Raw genomic sequence first — 22,381 nt, forward strand, 5'->3', positions numbered from 1 at the left:
TTTCATCAACTTGGGGCGGATAACTTGACAGTGAAGGATGTGATGAATATGGCAAAGAGCAAGTCGTACACAGGAACCTGGCCTCAGTGTATGGATCTGCACCTTAATTGCATAGTTTTACTGCATAATTGACAGCAGGCCAATAGCTATTTAGAGTGTGACATAGGACCAATGTACTAGGTTTTATAGGGGTTGACCAATTAAAAGTGTGATAGCCATAATCGATCATTAATGGCCATTACGGTGAATGGCCATTAAGGATCATCGATAAGGGCGTTCACACTTTAGTGAGCGAGACCTAAGAGCTTTTATACAACGTGAATGTCAAAAGAATGATGCATCGAACTATCGCCCAATGACTAGCTAAGCAGCAGTTGAGAGAGCCCATCATACTGATTACATAGGAGTCACTCAGTGGTAATCCTGGGGCCTAGCGCTACGTTTAACCTTGGAAAAGTCCATTCAACTTTTTCTCCCTATGTGTCAGGTGCCAACAAAAATCGTATGCACAGTATATTGCTGTATATGGAAAAATTATTATTAGAAACTACAACTTTTCAAATGTTACTGGTGATTTTTCTCAAATAAAGGAATTCAATGTGTGTGAGATTCATTCTCTGCACAAAGGTTATACAAGTTAAACCTAAAATAACATACTAAAACAATAGGGTTTTTTGCTTATATATTGCTGACAGTGTATGCAGCGTGGTACAGTAAATTTGTGCAGACATGAGCCCCTGTCCCGTAGAGCTTACAATATATGTTGTGGTGCTTGAGGCACAGGGAGACAAATTGACTTGCCCAAGGTCACAAGGAGCCGACACCGAGATTTGAACCAGGCTCCTGCTTCAAACTCAGTGATGCTTGTCTTCAGAGTCAGTGCCTTTACTCACACAGCAACTCCTCCACCAACAGGTTAACTGTTTACAAGAAAAGACAAAAGTCTCTATAGCTACATCCAATATGATAAATTGCTGGTTTTGCCCGATTATAAGGAACGTTTTTTTTCAATAAAGTTCAATTTAAAATCCCATACTCGCCTTATAATCTGGCTCTACACAGTTTGCTGCTGACGTCTTGTCCTGTGTAAGGCTGAGTCCCCGCTGGCGCTGAGCTCATGCTAGGAGAGCGCTCCATGCATGAGCGCCGGGTGTCCTGCATGTACACGCTGGGGGAGTGGGGGGGGGGGGGATTGCGAGTAGTTGAGCATGCTGGAAATTTAGATTTTTTTGCACAATACCTATATAAGTGTATTTAAGCGCCGTTCCAATCACCTGGGTATATATACTGTAAAGAAAGAGACAATATTCTATATTATCAATTGCACAGTACATTATGGTTAAAAAATGCCTACAGTACATCTTCTCTCAAGTTTTCAGCATGATCTACTGTACGCAAAGATTCACTGATTAATTTTAATTGGCTATTCATACATTACTTTTTCAACCAGTGTGTATTAGTGCTGCAACAGTATACTAAGTGTTTGGCTTTCAAGTTAGTATTGCCATAACAATGTTACATTGTAGTGGGAAAATTGTTTCGGTGCATCCTCGGCTAAAAGGTGCTACAGTAAAAGGACCATGACACCAGTACAGACCCTAATTATTCAGAACTGTATCTTCTGCTTTTTTGGGGGGGGGGGGGGGGGGAGACAAAGCATTCTTGGCTTCGAGTACAGAACTTTACATTGGGAATAGAGGTTTACATTAAGTTTTGGGGGCTTGGGGGAAGGGACTTGGCATGCATGGATTGGAGCACTGTGTCTTAGCTGGCAGTATTATCGGGAGAGTTTCCTGCACCAAAGAGGGGGTTTTCCTGCACGTTCTCTTTGACCAGCTCCAGACATGCAAAATAGAAATCTAAGAAAAGTATTATACCAGGACGCCAGTACAGTCCAATATTATCTTCTGCTTTTTGGGGAGTTGGAGGAGACCAAGCATGCATGGCATGGCATGGCATGGCGTACAGCACTTTACATTAGGACTAGAGGTTTACATTAGGTTTTGGGGGTTTGGGGGAAGGGACTTGGCATACATGGATTGGAGCACTGTGTGTTACCTGGCAGTATTGCCGGGAGAGTTTTCTGCACCAAAGAGGGGGTTTTCCGGCGTGTTCTCTTTACCCAGCTCCAGACATGCAAAATAGAAAATAAGCATTAAACAATTAAATCATTTTAAACAATCAACATTCTTTTTTTTTAGATTAAAAACATTGGCGGCGCATCTATATTTTTAAATAAATGTATAACTAGTAGTCGTCAAACAGGTCGAAATACTTCCAGGGAAGAGCCCCTGTATGCCTCAAAAGGGCATTGATGCTGTCTCTGACGGTTTTCACAAGTTGACTGTTAAAATTAAAATAGCGCTTCACTTCTTCCATAATTGTTCTCCTTTAAAAAGAAATTAGACTTCCCTCGTGTTTGCATTATAATTGACAGGTGACTGCTGGTAGTCAGACGGGGTGAGGTAGCAATGATTATAATCAGGTGGGTTCACCAGGTTTTCAGTGACGGTCGGCCTGCTATCGCAATCGTATTGGCAAGCGTAGAAGCTGGGGTCACTCATGTCACCTGCATTATAGTTGACTGCTGAAGCCGGTAGTCAGAGGGGGCCAGGTAGCAATCATTGTTGACAGGCGGGGTCAGGTAGCAAGGATTGTAATCAGGTGGGTTCACTAGGTTTCAGTGACGTCAGTTACGATCGGCCGTTATTGCAATCGTATTGGCAAGCTGGGGTTGGTACATTGCGGGGTCGGGAAATACGAATCTTAAATAGATTAAACCCGACCTTTCTCCTTTTGAAGTTGCCATCAGCAAACATATCGGCAAAACCTGGGAGCACAGACCAATAACCACTGCTATCTCCCTCAGAAGGGGCAGTGCGAAAAAACAATCCTCATTAGTTATTGTTTGCCTTATTGAATGCTTCCACCCACTATGGTTAGGTGAAATCATAGTTCTCAATGATATGATGCTAGATCTGCTAAAGTCACCTTCTTATCTGTTCCAGCATTATTTGCAGAAAATATTAGATATGCGTAAATGACGGTCGGTTTTGAATAAAGACTTGGCATGATGTTGAGTATACAGGTTCTGTCTATTCAGCAATTGTGCGGGCATAGCAATTGAGAATAATGCACCAAACATTGTGCTTAATTTAGATTCTTAAATTATGAAAATGCCTAAATTTGATAACGTCTTCAGCGTCTTCAACGACCAAGGTCATTTTACAATGGATCACTGTGGTGGACTCTCTTTTTATCTGTTTTTTAAACACCTGCAAATTGACACATACTGTACAGTAACTGTGCTACAGTATGCACTGGATAGGGCAAAGGGGATTCATTGTGCCACCTGGTGGATACGCGAAGAACCACACCCAAACAAATCTGAATCCAGGTAATTCAAAGAAATCAACAACGCTAAACACAGGTGTGATTGGTGTGATTGGCCGTGTTAACGCTAGCATTCGCTGAGAATAACGAGTGAATAAAGCGTGGAATACAGCAGACTTTACGAAAACGGCTCTGAGAAATGTTCGAATAACAGCCGCTGCATCTGTACTTACAATCTGCCCATGCAAACCATCAATGCTGCTGAATAGGCCATGATTGTATTACTTCTGTTGCTAGTCCTTCTGGCGGTAAATAGTTGGTATCAGTCCTAAATTAGCTAAATTGTTGCAGTGATCTAAAGTTGAAAGTCATTTATTGAGAAATTCATTATGCCAGCCATATTTAACAAAAACCCATAAATAATTATTTTACACCAATATCTCGCTGGGCTTAAAAACTACTGGTGGGATTTTGAAAATAGCGTGAAAGAGGAGTTTTAAATGAAATATCCAGACAAGAATTTTTTTTTTTTTTTAAATAAGTAAGACTCGGGCTTGAAAGTCTCATTGAAATGATTATGCTTATACCAGGACAATGCAAACAGTAAATCAAGGTCAAATGCATTACATTTGCAGGCAAATGAAATGAATGTACTTCAATTACTTCAGTAAAAAAAAAAAATGTATTATGTCTTCTAATCAATGAAACATAACAAAGGTCAAGTAAAACATAACAGTTTGGAGACAAGGAAACATTTGAAAAAGTCAAAGGTATTTAAGAATGTTCATTGACTGCTCCGTTTTGCTCTTCCATTAAATTGTTCTACTGCTAAATTATCATTCATGTATTGCAATTTAGGTAGATCTTAAAATGTGGTGACTTTGTACCTATACTAAAAGGCATTCTTTATTTCACTATGTCTCCACTTATATTTTTCTGCTAACTATGGGGAAGAATGTCAAGGGTATAGAGACCATTGACTGACACTTTTAATACAATTATCTCACATTTCCCTAAATGTATTGTCACTAGTTAAACTATGATTGAGTATGGGATATATGGTTTTATGTGAGCATACAATAGTTACTGTTGTATTTAATTAACTTTATTCACGAGATGGAGCATATAAAATTATAAGTATGTAAAAGGAGTTTCTATTCCTACTTAAATCCCAATTCCCACATACAGTACTGTACAACAGCAACACTTTGATTAGATTAGCAGTGTTAAAGTACTCAGGCACTCAACAGCTTCATTTTTATTTTTTACAGCTGTGTTAAAATCTTAGAAAGGTTTAATGGTCTTTCACAATTTAGGCCCAAAAGCCTAACTAAGAAAAGCAGAATATTTTTCCATCAACAATTTTGTTGGGGGAATAGCGGAGGATTGCTTCAGGATTTAACTGTGAAGTAAAGTGATTAGTAAGGAAAAAGTTAAGGTCATTTGTAAAATAAAACTTTTGCCTCGCTAGATAAGATTAACCTTTACTGCTGGGGGTCCAAAATTGTACCAGACCTCGGCACTGTCGTGTAAATGTGACCATTCCAGGAGCAATCATATGATGCGGGCAGGCCACAAATACCCAAACACAATTTGAAGGGGACTCCACCTCCATTTGAATTGGGCTGGTCACACTCCCTCTGGGAAGTTAGCCTAACCTGCCCCTAAAAACCAAGCAATTGCCCGTGATATACCTGGTATAATATAAGTAGGGATTATAGTTTTTGGTGTTTATTGTATAGTAAAATCAGTGTGGTGGGGGGATTTCAGGTGTTTTAATTTGATTTAAAAAATCAGTGTTTATCAGTGTTAACAATGGGGGAAAATTTGACACACATTAGTATTAGGTGTTTATTAGTGCACTTTGTATTCATTGCCATACTTCCCTTATGTTGCCATTGTCTCGTGGCTGGGCTGCTCTGCTCCAAGAGGTGGATCCCAATAGGAAATTATGCTTCATTTCCATTTTTTGGGGCAAGATGATCAGTCGGTGGTGTTTTTCCGGTTAAAACCTAAAACTGGATTCCCTAGTCATATGGGCCTCTGGTGCCAGTGCCCAGGCACTTTAAAGATTAATGCTTCAATGCATGTATTGCTTAGGTAAAGCCAGGGTTGTTATAGCACATAATAGGACATGGCTTTAGATAAATCGCTGGCAATACATTCATAAAATGAACAGGACTTTGCTGTCTATTTTAAGGAAAAGGTGGAATCCATACGTCAGAACATCCCGTCTGTTTCTTCGTCCCATCCTACACCTCTTCCTAACTCTCCTCCTGCATTCCTTGACTCTTTTTCCACGGTCTCAGAGGAGGATGTGTCACTGTTGATCTCCTCTTCTCCCTCTACCACTTGCTCTCTTGACCCAATTTCCGCCCATCTCCTAAAACCTCTTGGTCCTACTATAATCCCTACGCTCACACACATTTTTAACTCCTCCCTCTACTCTGGTACCTTTCCCTCCTCCTTCAAACATGCAATAGTTATACCATTACTCAAAAACAGCAAGCTTGACCCTACCTGTCCTTCAAACTATCGACCTGTCTCCCTCCTGCCTTTTGCCTCTAAACTCCTTGAACGTCTTGTATTCTCTTGATTGCTTCATTTCCTCAACACCTATTCTTTCCTAGACCCTCTACAATCTGGCTTCCGCACTGCTCACTCCACGGAAACAGCTCTCACTAAAATAACTGATGACCTCCATGCTGCCAAAGACAGAGGTCATTACACTCTGCTCATATTACTCGACCTCTCTGCAGCATTTGTCACCATGGACCACCCTCTTCTCCTTCACATTCTCCATACTCTTGGTATTCGGAACAAAGCTCTATACTGGATCTCATCCTACCTCTCCCATCGTACTTTCAGTGTCTCTTCTGCTAACACCACCTCCTCCATTGATATCTCTGTAGGGGGTACCACAGGGCTCTGTCCTGGGACCTCTTCTCTTTTCTCTGCACACACTCTCTCTAGGTGACCTAATAACATCTCTTGGGTTTAAATATCACCTCTACGCTGACGACACACAAATTTACTTTTCAACACCCGACCTTACACCTGCTGTACAAACCAAAGTTTCTGAATGTCTCTCTGCTATATCATTCTGGATGGCCCGCTGCCGCCTTAAACTCAACATGGCAAAAACAGAACTCCTCATACTTCCTCCCAAATCTAGTCCTACTACTTCCTTCCACATTACTGTTGGAAGTACGATCATTCACCCAGTAGCCCAAGCACGCTGCTTAGGGGTCACACTGGACTCCTCTCTCACATTCTCCTCTCACATTCAAAACGTTTCTAAAACCTGACGCTTTTTCCTCCGCAATATCACTAAAATACACCTATTCCTCTGTTGCTTGACTGCTAAAACTCTGACTCAGGCCCTCATTCTCTCCCGTCTTGATTACTGTAACCTCCTGCTGTCCGGCCTTCCTGCCTCTCACCTGTCTCCCCTACAATCTATCCTAAACGCTGCTGCCAGAATCGCTCTGCTCTTTCCTAAATTTGTCTCCGCGTCTCACATCCTGAAATCCCTCTCCTGGCTTACGATCAAATCCCACATCTCACACTCGACTCTCCTCCTCACTTTTAAAGCTTTACACTCTTCTGCCCCGCCTTACATCTCAGCCCTAATTTCTCGTTATGCACCATCCCGACTCTTGTGTTCTTCTCAAGGATGTCTTCTTTCTACCCCCTTTGTATCTAAAGCCCTCTCCCGCCTTAAACCTTTCTCACTGACTGCCCCGCACCTCTGGAATGCCCTTCCCCTCAATACCGACAAGAACCCACTTTATCCACCTTTAAGACCCACCTTAAGACACACTTGCTTAAACAAGCATATGAATAGCACTGTGGATAATACTGGACACATGATATAAAGCTTGGCCCCCTGCAGACGCACTTACCAGAACTCCCTCCTACTGTCTCTGTACGTTCTCCCTACCTACCAATTAGAAAGTAAGCTCCTCGGAGCAGAGACTCCTCTTCCTTAATGTTACTTTTATGTCTGAAGCACTTATTCCCATGATCTGTAATTTATATTATCTGTTATTTATTTGATTACCACATGTATTACTACTGTGAAGCACTATGTACATTAATGGCGCTATATAAATAAAGACATACAATACAACACATTTGATGCTGATGTTGCCCGGTCATCCCTTTAGCTCTCCTCACCTCTGCTGCTGGCAAGTAGCCGGTAAGGGCGCCGCCATTTTGTTTGTGTGCTAGCATGCGCAGAAAAGATTCATGCATGCAAAGGTTCCAGCAGCCTCAGGGGCTGCACAGCACATAACACAGTACAGCCAATTGGGCTGCTAGAATCTCCTGAGGGGAGATTGGAACTTTGGGTGTGCTTGACGTTAGGAGAGTTGTAGTTGGAGCTGGGAGAAGGAAGGAGTAAGTTATATGTGCAGATGTCAGTTGCATCTGCACTAGGCCAGATACCCCATATAATGCCCCAACTAGGCTCCGACTCCCACATAGTTTGTGGCTGCGATAAGGACTTGCCCCTCAGATGGGGACCCTGCCCTGCTTAGCAATATTAGTGTTAGGGACACAGGGAGACGCCGCACGGTGGCTGCGGCCTGTGGTCCAGGACACAGATCGCCCTACATTAATAAAGACATTGTTTACGGTGGTACAATCCACGAGGGACCCACCCAAAATAGAGGCGTAGGCTTCGCAGTATCTGCATCGGATCCATGGATCCCAGCATCATGGCATCAGCATGCCCGGGTGTGGCATCACCCGGCAGGTACCCAACGCATGTAGCGGGGTTATTCTACATCATAGAATCCTATACAGGTGGAGTGGCTACCTACTGAACATCGACTCAGGTATACCCCAGGTTCCCAGTAGTGAAGACTCAGATCTCCTGTGCACCACAGGTATTGCATCATATACACACACCATAGCCACAAATCTCTCAGGGGGGGTGGGGAAAGTGCGCTACAGTTGGAGGAGCTGCTGAGATATCAGACCTGGGGTGCCCTACTCGGTAGTCTAAATTTGCAAAACCCTTCAGACCGCCATGTTCACACCCACCGGGCAACAGGTCCATGACAGGGCCTAGAGTACCGCATGTCCCTGCGTCACGTGGTTGCGGTGGGAGGAGTATCCATAATTACCTCAATAACTGCTGTCCGTGACAACGCATGAAACTTCCCGGGTCTTTCCAATGCCAGGATCTTAGGCAGCAAACTTGACACAGGTTTCCGTTCTAGTATCATATTATTTGCCATGGAACAAGAGATATGCTTGGACCTGGCCCCTCAAGCCCTAAACCCATCCGAGGCCCTGCCCACAGGGCACCCACTGATATACCCTGAGTTACCAAACTCCGTAGGGACCTTCACTCCGAGACTCGCCGCCGAGGTTCCCTATCAGGCTAGACCGGCCATCTCTGGGCTCTTTGCCGAGGTTCTTTCTCACACTGAAGCATCCACATCCCGCTACAGTCCTGGGGGATGGATGGCCACAAGTACCCCAGTTCGAGCAGACCTACCTGTACCCAGGGTCACTTTTACCTCAAGTGTGATACCCAAGACACCTACCGTCAGCCGGTATCAGAGTAACCCTGCCCCAACTCCTAATCAGAGCCCAGTTTATACCACATGTCTCCGGGAACATCCAACTTAGGAATGACGCTACCGCAACTGGTAGATGCCCTCACGCAGTCAGCTCACAGTCACCAGTACCGGTGCCTAAAAACCTTCTCAGGAGTACGACCCACACCACTGGACAAAATGACGTTCAACGATTGGCAGGGTCACGCAGAACAGGTGCTGCTCGGGGGACATGCTCTGCTGCGATAAAGACACAATGGATCATAGAATGCTTGCGGCCACCGGCCTCTGGCCACCAACATTGTGCGGTTGTATCGCGAAGGTCAGCCTGACGCGGAGGCTCAAGACCTGGTACGTGCGTTGACTAGGACCTACAGCAAGAAGGATGAACGAGTGAACCATATGAACGAGTGGAGAGAGGGTGAGTGGAGTGAGGGAGAGGGTAAAAAAAATATTTATTGGAGCATGTAAAACGGACGTTAAACAAGCCTGCCTCTTTCTATTTTTTAATTCATAATGTAGGAATGCAACTAAGCAGAAAATTGTGGCCAGAACACTGAGGTCATCCATGACATCAGAATGGGAGGATGTGACTAAGTTGCAGCTGATACCATTTGCCTGAAGTAGTCATCACTCATTGGTCAAAATACTGTCTGCCTTTAGACAGCTAGGCAGCTAACAACAGCATTGTGATGTCCCGTGACCTCATCGGAACATCATAATATACTGAATGCTGGTGAGCTATAAATGCTACAGCCAGGAGGAGTTATCATTCATCCACTGACAGATTTAATCTGTCAGTCAGAACAGAACGGTCAGTTATCATTCATAGTTATCATGGAGCAATGAAGGAGGAGAGTCTCCTTGTAACAGCATAAATAATATTGACATGACCGATGGGGGCACAAAAGTGGTGGGTGCAGTTTAATCTAACAAGGGCCAGTTGGGAAAAGTGATGGGAGACCAGTGCACATGTGCATGTTTCACCCTCACTCCCTCCTTTACACATAGACCGCCCAGTCCAGCCCCCTACACACACACACACAGTCTCCTAACCCCCAAATTTTTCCTTCTCTCCCTCTCCGCAGAGTTCTCCCACAGGCAGTAAACAAATCACCATGCAGCCCAGCAGCGCTTGTCTCTGGGGGGGAGTGCACCTGCACTCTCCCTGTCAATTCTGAAGATGCCCCTGATTCAACTACAATCAACTGTAGAGATGACGTCAGCCCTGTTTTACGGCGGAAGATTGGTGCTACCTTTGACACGACCTGTCTCCAATTTGTCGGCATTTGTTTAAATGTTGCCCCTGCTCACTGGAACACTAATCACTCCAGGAAAAAGGCCCCCTTCAAGGCGAAACGCGTAGAGTGAGGAGACACCTCTTAAAACCTCCTCACCATTCTTATTTTGGGACTTTGGTTCAATTTATTATTAGCTTTGGGACTCATTAGTCCTTTTTCTTCTGGACTGCGAGTGATACTTTATTCAGCGGTTATATAATCTGCTATGGCCTTTTCATATCTTTATTCAACTGAGTATCACCTGCTCTTTAAACATCTCCCTAGCTAAAAATTGTTTGGTTGTTATACTCTTATATTATCTGTATAGCTTCTGTTTTTATAGAGTGTGGTTAGCTTGTTTGGGTACATTATTTGTCATCTTTTTTCATGTTACCCTTTCTCCCCCTGACACTATTATTTATTATGTGTGTGGATAAGCTTATTTAGTCTTATTTTGACCAGACTGATTTGACTCAGGCCTTTTCACCACCTTTATATATTTTTGTCTAGGGTTAATCCATTGATTCTGCTCATGCCATTCTTATGTGCCTTTTGACTGGCCGGTCGAGTCTGCCTGGGGCATTTATTTTCCCCTTGCTTCCTCTTTCATCTTCTTGAGCAGTGGGAAGTGTAACGCTAACCGCACCACTTTGTAGTCAGTCCCTTAGGTTACTATATACTGTAGGAGATTTTTTTTCCGTGTATTTTCTTTGTTTTTTAAATTGTATGTTTATTAGTTGTGTTACATTAAAATTCATTCTTTTGATTAATTCTTTATATAATGTGTATTTGCGGTTATTTTTGAGTGCTTTAAGTGGGATTCTGCTTCTCTTTTTGTCTTTTTGTCTTTCTTCGACACCGCCAGGCACTATATTATAGATAGACTTTGAATTCACCCATTGCCTGTTTTTTTTACCGCTTTATTGTTTACGGTGTTAGAGATACCACTTTGTGTTGCTAGTCTTATATATCTACTGCTTACAATTTCCAGGTTATCAGTTCCACTGTTTGTTATATTGTTATTTATTTAGTCACATTATGGATTTTAATACTAGTGAGCAGAGGCGTTTGGCTAGTGCCAACGAGATCTTTACAATAACCGAAGACGTTGTTTCACATGACTCACAGACCACACTGGTTAGGGACAAGGACAGTGCTAAGTTTCTTAAAACACTACTCCAAAAAAGAACTAGGACGTGGTGGAATAAAACCGCACTAGAAAGGTACATACTAAATAAGCTTATCCCTAGGGGTTTGAGATTGCAAACTTTCCCTGCCTTTCAATTTGGAGATTCTAAGTTTAAAGAGCAGTGGGAAGAGGCTTTGAACACATGTTCTTATCAACTTCTGAAAATCTTAATAGTACATGATGAAAGCATATTGGCGGATGGATCTCTACAGATGGATGAAATTGAAAAGGATCTAGCAACAGATGCTGTAGAGTAAAATTGAGAAGGACTTGGACAAATATGAGCAGGACATTATAACGGTTAAAAAAAAAACTAATTTGCACGAGACTTGGCAGATTTGAAGACAAATACAGTTTATAGATGGCAACGCGGCAAAAGATTTACCACCAAAAAACAAACGTTGAGATCTGATTCTGTTGTCGTCTACTCAGGTGTTACATCCTCGGACGCAGACTCCTCCGACACAGACACAAGAAGAAGTTATGCAACAAGAGATGCTGTTCCTTTTTTTAGGCACTCTATAAAAAAAGGAAGCCATATTTAAAGGAGCAATCTAAGCAATATACTACATGTGTTTATTATTATTAAATAAATCAGTTCTGTTGTATTAGATAATGCATACTACTGTACCTTTTTTTATTTTAAAATTCAACTCTTAATGACATTTTTTATTATTTTAATATACTAAGCATCCTTTGATTTCTATATCAGGTTTTAGCACACTTCCCCAGCAGTGCAAGATGTTTGTAACACTTTCCTGTTTGTGGTAATTTGTTGCCAATATTCCCAGCAGTTTGAGCTGCAAACTGTAACAATAGATAATGTTACCGTACTAATATAAGAATACATTGTAGCTGCTGAGTTACACTGACTGAAGGATTGATTTGAAATTGAAAGGCAACAATTTAGTGAACCCAAGGAAGCAGGATTTTGCTAATCGATCTGCAGCTTACCGGTAGGTAATTCATTTTCAATAATGTTAATCAAAGGCTGCATATATTTAAACCAAAAAAAGTTTATTTTGTTCAAGCTGCTTGGATTGCTTCTTTAAAACACTAAGGGAAATACATTTTGTAGTACATTTTTACAGATGCACAACACGGAAAACCCCGGGGCTCGATAAAGGAAACAATTACTATATATTTGTTTGCCATTTAATTTTTTTACTAAACTGTTGTGTGATCTGTAATGCATGATACTGTATCATTTAATGCTTGTATTATATGCACTGGAACATGTAAAATAATAATTATTATTGGTATTATCTTTTATTTATATGACGCCAACATATTTCATTGCGCAGTCAATGATGGATTTACAATTTTGCCACCCATAGGCTCTCAGTGTATTGCTGCCCCTCAGTAATCAAGGGTACCTACCTACTTCTGCAGCATTGTGAAGTCATGGCGGCATGTAATGCCACATTGTCATTGTAACGCGTCATCGTATGACGTTGCGTGTTATTTGACGGCGGGTCGCCATGATAATGCGATGCTGCAGGAGGAGTGTCGCAGCGGACAAGGTAAGACCCCCATTTCAACACCCCCACCTCCCCACCCCCCTCTTTACAACTGATGATGTCCATGTAGCCGGGAGGGGGCTACACTGCACAAGCACAAGAGTTTGGGGTAAAACCGGTAAAAATTGCCGCTAGAAACTATAGCCTATTCAGTCTTGTGTGAAATCCACCAGTGACCGCAGATCAATGTGGGGTTATAACAAGAACACAGAACATAAAATACATCAAACTTAAGATTGGTAATGAAGCCTGTAGAAGGGTCTAGGAGGAGCTGAAATGCTATAGCGTTGCTTGGGATATCTGTGTGGTAAGTATGTACCTAACAAAAGACAAAGAAAGACCCAATGCTGCATCCAACATGACAAATTATTAAGTTAAATACTATCTTTTATTTTTCTCATAAGTAAGGGCCAATAGTCAGTCCTTTGGCCAACCATGAGGTAAGAGAAATTAGGGTGCTCAAACCCCGGACAACTTCATCCAGTTATAACAGTATAACACATTCCATGAAGACACCAGTGGGAGTGGGTATAATGAATAGACCTGTGAGTCACTTATAATACACATGTAGCAGTACTCAACTATTGCAGTCTTAAAGTCTCTAAACCCACTCACGTCATCTCCAGGAGTGATCACTGGCGTGCCAGCCAAACAGGGAAATCCAGAAGCAGCAAGAAGAAACAAATGGCGCACAGCCAGGAAGCCAGGTGGAGTAAAATAAATACCTTTAATTCAGTGCATGGCTGAAAACATCTTCACCCCTTGGGGGACAAAAACACACACCTCCTACGCGTTTCGGACCGGTAGGTCCTTTATCACAAACGGCCAGCAGTATTTAGCTAGTATGTATACTGCTGGCCATTTGTGAGTGTGCAATCTCTTTTTACTTATTGTCTTTAATAAATTGTTTTACACTATATCCTTCTCCTTACAATTTGAGGTACAATCAGGAACTCCCCCCCCCCTCCCGTTTGAGGAGCCACTATTGATGTGAGTGTCCTTTTGCTTAACAACAATCAATATAAGCTATACCTTGAACTCATTCTAACCGCCTCCCCTTGTGGTTTGTTGTTTTAACCCTCTCTTTCATATGTCCTGGAAATCACGAGTGGAACCACGCGTCAGAGGACCCCCCCTTTTTCCCTGACTGATATTGGAGGATTCTGAATGTCCTCTAAGAACTCTGGCAGCGGGTCTTCACTGTGTTTGGGACTGAATATCTACTCCTATACCTATATACGGTTGGCGCTACTATAACCCCTTTTTACACTTTAAAACCTGCTTGATGAGTCAGGTGGAGACTGGTTAATTGACTCTAGCTGAAATTAACCAGCTTCCTGCTGGACTCATCAGCTACAGACAGGCTTTATGTGTGCTGCCTTTTTAAACAGGGGAAAGGCCCTGTCACAGTAATCAATAAATGTTTTGTAACTATTCATTGAGTTGGTACGATTGTACTTGTATAGTTTTAATGTATTTTGAGTGCCGGTCTGACTCTATTCTTTGTGCCCTGTGGTGGGGGGTGCAGAACCTGAACCCCATATTCAAAATTATCATTGCAGGTGAGTGCAAGTTTCATTTTTGTCTTTTGAATGAGTTTAATATATACATATGGCAACAGGTGCTTGTTTTCCATGTACCTTTTTTGTTTTTCTACTATTGCAGGGCTGGCCAACTCCAGGCCACCAATAGGTCAGGTTTTCAGGATATCCCTGCTTCAGCACAGGTGGCTCAATTAGTGGCTCAATTAGTGGCTCGGTCAGAATGACCCACTTGTGCTGAAGCAGAGATCCCAAAAACCTGACCTGATGGTGGCCCTTGAGGACTGGAGTTGGCCGCCCCTATACTATTGAGTCAAATGATTTTCTTGGTGGACGTGTCTTGTGTTGGAATCATTTTTTTAAAAAGGAGGATGTTAAATAGAACTTGCTGAAAATATGACTGCTAAAACCTTTCACTATATTTTCAGGCTTTACATTCCTCAAAGGGCAATTTGTTCTCTTTAACGAACACGCAAACAAGTATATTTCATTCAAATCAAGTTCCGCATCATCTGGTTTGAAAGATTGTGTACGTTTTCCAAGAGGCCGTTGTTTTCCGTTTAGTTTTTAATTGTTAAAGCTTACAGTTTTTTATTTGTGGGGAATCATCATGCCTGCACTCAACTTCAAGGGCTCATGTATTCTGTATGTTTCCCTAACAATAGCGGATCAAAACGGGAATGTGACGTGCGCTCTAAGTGCAGTGGACAAAAAGCAAAAACACTGAATAATGTTCTGAAGAATAAAAAAATGTACGTAGTCTTGAACGCAGCTAAAAATGTCTGGTAATATGAAGAGGATAAGGGATTATCCTTGTGGTGAAGAGCGACTGGACTCTGAAATGAAAGACCACATACTGAGACTTAATGCTAGTCCTATTTGACCTAGGGCAATTCTTCCTAATCATTATGTGCTAAAAAATAGATGGGAGGAATGGAATTGTGCCAGTATTCTTCTTCCATGTAAATCACAGCACACTCTGAAAGAGCTGTGTGAAAATAAAGGTTTGCTATTAAAGTACTATTAAAGGTACACTATTAAATGCTTTATTTTGGAAAATACATTTTTTTTGTTAATGACACCTTTCACTAAATCCTTTTTATGTTCAGTACAGCAAAAGTGATTTCAGCACCAAAAGGTACACACCTCAAATAACAAATGCATCTCATTTTTCTTTTTTGTATGATGAAATGCACTAGTTGAGATAGTTTACGTTATTTGAATGTACTAGTTTGAAATGAGATAGTTTCCTATAATGCCGTGGGGGCTCTATATGAAGAAGTGGGTTTGTAGTGAACCATTTCTGTCTAATAAAAAGTAGCTTTTTCTTTGTGTTAAATAATTTGTGCTGCTGCAGAATTTGGCATATTTGGCCTATTTTCGAGAAACACTACAAATGACACCTACGAGAAAGGGCATAGAGCCCAACGCGTAGGTGGATACCTACCTGCTGTAGCTATGGGGGACCTTTGTCTGTTCTTTTAATGAAATAAATGCTTGTTTTTGCTTCTGTGAGCCTCCGCCTGTTTTTCTAGGCAGTGCACTGCCTTTTTTCTACCTGTTCCTGCTCCTTACACTGGTGAACTGCACGCTACTTATCCCTGCTGTGGAATACTTCCCTGGATTCTGGAATTCAAAAAGTTAGTTATATTTGTGGGTTGCCATACCCTTTAGTCTCACTGTATGGGACAATGGTTGTACTATTATTCATTGGTGCCTGTGGCATTAAGTACTAGTCCCTCAAACCCTATTAGGGTAACTTTATTGTACACTACAGCTTATTGGGAGTTGTTCTATTGCAGACGCTTAACTATTCAAAGGACTTGTTTAATCTGATGCACTGGCGTTCTACACATCTGTGCTGGAAAGCTGTGTCATGATACGGCAGGCATAAGGTTTTAGGGGTCCATGTTAAAATATACAAGAGCAAAAGGTGACACGGTGTGCTCATTTGCATGTAATTTCCCAGAATCCCTGGCTGCAGTGAAAGCGCTGTATGCTAAGAGATAATAGTGACAAGTAAGGTTGCAGACTTGTCCGAAACACGTGAATGTGCTCACAAGTGATATCTTTATTTGATGAAATAAAAACACAATTTCAGATGTATGTTTTTCAGCCCTTAATATGTTCCACTATACATGCTAATATTACACGTCATGAAAGGGTTAAGTCCTACACTCAGTACATTCCTGTGGGTACCACTTAAGACCTGCCCTTTTCTCTTGTAGGCTATCTGTAGAAATAACACACTGATAATCAGGCTCTGGATGTGAGTAAGGGCAGCTTTTGGAAGGTCTTAAATATGGTCGCGTTATTCCCATGTGCTAACAGTAACGGAGTTCTGAGGATCTCCGTTGTTAGGTAAACTGCTCATTACCATATGATTTACATATCAGTAAGCCAAACGTCCATTACAATTTAGCGAGCCGCCATTTTTGAGGTAGATGCGAAGATTTTGTAGCGCAATGGACTTTTGGGGATACGCATTAAAGATAATGATATGTAAAATGGCGATAACATAGTGCTAAAATGTAACACACTTCTGTGGATCTACCCCTTAGTCTCCCCTTAACTCCTTGTAAAGACGTACTATGGCTTCTGTGCGAACTGTACATGCTCCCCATTTCCTGCTCTGTGAGGCCCTGCAAAATGGTTCTGGCAGAGGCAGCTTTCGAACAAGGCTGAATAGGCTTAGGCTAAAGTGGCAATTTTTTGGGGTGGCAATTATTTTACCAATTTTACCTCAAAACGCTTCTGCATGAAATGGAGTGTACCCCCTCCTGGCTACATGACTAAATCAGATGTAAAGGGGTGAGGTGGGGATGTTAAGTTGGGGAGTCTTACCATCTCCTGAATGCCCTACTCCTGCAGCGTCATGCTGTCATAGCGACCGGATGTCAAATGCTGCCGCAACATCACATGATGACATGTTGCCATGACGCTGCTAAGCTGCAGGAGGCAGGCCACTCTTCCAGAAATCACCCGAGCCGTACCCTTGATTACTAAGGAGCGGCAATAAGCTAAGAGCCTCTGGGCGGCAAATTTATAAATCCGCCACTGGGTTCTGGGCCTATAGAATCGTGACCTCTGCACTCTCCTAGCCACCCTTTACTCTCCCTTTCCTCTCTCTGTATTCTGTCCCTTTCCTCTCCATGCCTGGCCGTCTCTTCTCTCTCTCTACCTCCTCTCTCTGCGTTTCTGTTGCATGGCACGCAGCATACACCCACACCGGGTAACAAAATCCATGCTGGCATTGAGGAAGTGAGTCTTTGTTTGGGGGATTAAATAGGCAGCTAATTAGGTTGTGTGCCTTTTAATGAGTGCACCTGTGATTTAATGAGACAATCAGACATGTAATTTGTGCCACGTAATTGATATGAATATTTTTGCTTTAAGGTTCACTGATGAATCCTGTTGCTCTTCCTTCTGCTTACAATCACCCCACTGCTTGAGCTATTTATTTGTGTCCCTCAAATCATCATCCTGTCTAAATGCTTTCCAGACTTCTGATGTACAATCATGTTAGAAATAGTCAATTAACGTAACTTAGTGCCCAGGAGATACTTAAAAATGAGAGGTCACTCTGAATGTCATTGCTGTACAAAAGGGTAACAAAATATAGCATACCACAGATCTCATTCATGTGCATGGGAGAAAAGGCTTTGTGGATCAGGGCCTCTCTATACTGTATATTGTACTGCTAAAATGTCCTATAAATACAGAGACATTCAAAAATGCTTGTTTTGGCTTAGCAAATCTATCTAAACATGCTTATATGTACCCACGCTCTGTAGGAATGTATTTCATGATATGATGAGTTTCTTTTTCGGGACTATCACACAGACAGATCATGGCTGCTAGAGTTGCAAGGTGGCTTCTCCAAGAATACTGGACATGATGGTGAAAGGTGCAACGTGCTCGAGACACACAAACACACACCCCTCTCACCTCTCAATGCTGTTTCCTCCTCTCCTTGGCCTCACCCCCAGGCTCCTAACACCTTCTCCTGTTTGGCTGCATTACCCAGCAGTAGGCAACCAGGATGGAAGCTGCCCAGCCTCCTAGCAACAGCCCTGCTCTCTTCCTGCTCGGGAAAATGCCATGGCCCCCATGCCGGTCAGGTCACTATCTCCAGAGAGGTACTGTAATACCGGACACATACATGGACAGTGTCAAAATACAGTACTGTCCAGTTTCAATACTGGACACCTTGCAACCTTAATGGCTGCCGCTGCATAGCCTGTACCCGAGTACCTGGAGGAAGAGGAGACAGTGACCCTCTTTCTCACGGAAGTGCCACTCCAGCTGTCACAGCTTCACCAGTAGCTGCTCCGTTAGCTGCACAAGGCACAGCTCCAGCATTTTCTAGGCGCAAATATCAAAAGCAACTCTGATGGGCGACCAGGTAGAGCTGCTGGAGATGCAGCAATGCGGATTTAGGAGCCTGGGGAACCAGCTTGCCAATATAGATGGCACGCCGTAAGGAGGTGAGTGCCTGCTGCATGGAGCAAGCTGCCCACCGGCCGTACCCGGCAGCATGAGAAATCACCTCCTCACCCGATGCACCGCATCACACACAATGCACCAGCACAGCAGTGCTGTTCTCAATAGTATGGTATTTTAGAGTGAGATATGGTGCTCAGAATCACATGTGAACTCTGTCACAAAATAGTATCTTTGCATAAGTCTTTAAGATTCAGGTAAACATGGTGATGTCCTCAATATTACAGTCCATAATAAATGTGCCAATGAGATAGTGAAGATGCCTAGCGGTATACATATACCTGTCACAGTATGTGGCACCTAACCAAACTCTCAATAAGGCAATAAATACAAATGCAGAGCCAGGAAATATAAAGGGACTATGCCCATTACCTGTCAGCTCACACAGGACCATCCAGCATACCCAGGCGTGCAGCCCGTTGAAGTGTAAAATCCAGAAAAGCAGAGAAAAACGGAGCACAGCCAAAATTCACACAAATGCCAGGATCCTGGGCAACTCTAGATATATTGAATTACTTGTACAGCTCACAATGCTTTACTGTATATCAACAGAATGAGGAAGCTTGTCTCCTCCATTAATGGTCTCTCCTGGGCAATCCAGCAGGGCTTCAAGAATATCCGTGACCCCTACGTGGTCACATCCTCTGGTGCTTCCATGGAGTCCCTGTCTACATCAGGGGTTTGATTAATGGTGGAAACTACATCCGATGGGATACCCACACCATCTGCCATGTGGGTGCAGAATTTGAGGCGTGGTAGAACTTGTACTCGTGGGCCAAAAATAGGCAATGTTTTTTTATTGTTGTGTGTATTGTTGCTGTTTTGTATTTTTTATCACACAAAGTGATTTAAATGTGTGTGATTAAATTTTATTTGGCCAATTTTTGTCTCTGGGAAATTATTGTACACATATGTAGAAATATTATTGCACACCTGTAGGAGATGTGCGCAGAGGTTTTTTAGCACAGGAGACTTTTTAAGGGGACATAAAAACAGCCTTTTATTCGCCACAACATTCAGAACATAAAATAGCTTTCACCAACAAAACAGGGTTACAGGGAAACAAAAACAAGCTACAGAAGCTCCTATAGGGAGCGCTGATTAGACAGCAGAGTCCCTATGTACAGGTTTGGGGGGGATTAGCCCCTTACCAACAACAAATATATCATACTGTACTTTGTAATATGGAAGTCTTTACCTTCGGGCCTCCGGCTTCCTCCTGACCGGTGCATGGTGTAAGGTGCAAGGTGCTCTTTAGAGCGGCCCAGGGTGCGTACCTCCCTGGATCAGAGATAGATTGAGACTGGATACAAGATATGAAAAAGTAACAGGGCACCACCAGGGTTATCCAAAAAGATGAAAAATAAACACGGGGTCAAGGTATATGTAATAAACAAGTAAAATAGTGACAAGTAAAAACTTACATATAAAATTGTATAAGTCCTGTAGAGGCCAGTGCACAGGTTTCCAGTTCAGTCGGATGGTAGGCGCAGGAGGTATATGCTGAGACTCAGAGATCAGTCCCACGCGCTGGGGCTGGCTTGCTCGGCAAAAACTCAGATGTTACTTCCGGGTTGCGGCTTCTCGCAAGACCCGTGTTGAGTAGTCCACCACAATCGCCGGTATTCTGTACTTCTAGCACACATCCCACTCGAGCAAGCCGGGTGGAAGTGGCTCAAACCTCTGTGGGAGGGCTGGAACCTATACAGCCAAGAGTCTGGATCCCTGTAGGCACTGTGTGTTACATATACCTTGACCCTTGGTGCGCTTCTGTGTTTATTTTTAATTTCCATCCGGCGTTGGAGTCTTATTGGTGAAGGAGGGGTGCCTTCACATCACAGCAGCAGCAAGAGGGGAGAGCAGATCTACTTCAAGATCCTTTTTTTAGGAAGCATGAGCGCGGTTTGACTCTTTCATCTATGGTATCCAAAAAGATAATTAGAAGGAAAGTGCGTTTTCCATAAAAATTATTATTTATTGGTCATAATAGAAAAAAGTAGCAAGGCCGTATTACTTTTTTCTATTATGACCAATAAATAATCATTTTTATGGAAAACGCACTTTCCTTCTAATTATCTTTTATGGATACCCCTGGTTGTGCTCTGTTACTTTTTCATATCTTGTATCCTGTATCATCTTGATGGAGACCCACCAAGATTGCCTGGAATCTGGATCAACATGGACGTTGCAGCAGACTTGTGAGTTTTTGCTTGCTACATGTTTTTCCACTGTGATTGTAAGGCTATTAGGTACTATTTAGGGTGATCATATTGCATTGGTTTCTGGATAGTTGTATACTGTTCATATTGATACTGATTGTGCCCTTGTTATCCCTTTTGCGCCCCTTTTTTTTGTTTTATATGTGAATAGAAAGAATGTTAGATACTTACGAGTCCGTGACCACAAATAGCAACTATGTTTTGATACATTTATATCAAACCTGGATTAGTCAGAGCCTGTAAACCAGACATTTTACAAATACTAAATACTCTTTGATACAATTACATTAGGGTTATAATAGAACTCTTATCTGTTCAATTTAGAATCTAGGAGACAAAAATATAAGTGTAATAGATTATAATCACCTAGGTGATTTATAATGTGATCCATGGGGTTAACACTATCAGACTGAGGTCTGTAATAATGTAATACTCCCACATTGTGGGAATGTGAAGTTCATTATGACATATATTAATATACTGTATAATATTATAATTACCTTGGTGATTTATTATGTGACCCACAGGTCTTACACTATTAAACTGAGACCTGTTACAAACTAATATTCACATTATTACATTGTGGAAATGTGATATCTATTATGAAATATTTCCAAATATTGTAGGAATAGCTCAGGATATGGAGCTTCCTTTGCTTATCTTTTATTCATTGTTTTTAATCACTATGCGGGCACCCAAGATGACTTATGGGCATTAACAAGAAACTTACATTATCCATGCGAATGATGATATTGGGGAAATCCAGAAACAATCAGACCTCTGTACCCGGATTGGTACAGGGGCATCACCATAGCAATAGAATGCATAAATGCCCGTGACCGGAGGAGTCTCGCCCACCACGAAGTTCTGTTGAACGAAACGCACGTCGGGTTTTGGTGATGTCAGCCATTCTGACGTCACTAGCGCGACTGAGACACATGAATCAGAGATGGAGCACATTGATTTTAATGCTGCAGTATTACATGTATTTCATGATAGGGCCTCTACTAGCTATTAGAATTTATCCCAGTGTCACTACAGGCATTTGATACAGTGTTCAGTAAGCCTCTCAGTATTCTGACTTTAGATAGCTAGTGTGGTGCTTACTCGTTGTTATAGTCACCGACAGTATAGTGTGGTCTGTGAGCTGTGGGATATACCACTAATTAGTATCATTCCCCTAGTTATTCACTATCCTGTTTATCACTGTATATATTTGCACAACT

General features: G+C 42.3%; 1 long non-coding RNA gene across 1 annotated transcript; it reads right to left on the reverse strand.

Annotated features, from left to right (window-relative positions):
• Positions 1 to 1,046: 1,046 nt before the first annotated feature.
• Positions 1,047 to 22,034, reverse strand: LOC142500976 (uncharacterized). The gene is made up of 4 exons (XR_012803383.1): positions 21,886 to 22,034; positions 11,758 to 11,891; positions 2,059 to 2,126; positions 1,047 to 1,287 (listed from the first exon to the last, which is right to left on the reverse strand). It is a non-coding gene; the product is annotated as an uncharacterized LOC142500976 (long non-coding RNA).
• Between the last annotated feature and the right edge of the window lie 347 nt (positions 22,035 to 22,381).

This window comes from Ascaphus truei, chromosome 8 (assembly GCF_040206685.1).
Source record: "Ascaphus truei isolate aAscTru1 chromosome 8, aAscTru1.hap1, whole genome shotgun sequence".
In the NCBI taxonomy this organism is placed as follows: Eukaryota; Metazoa; Chordata; class Amphibia; order Anura; family Ascaphidae; genus Ascaphus; species Ascaphus truei.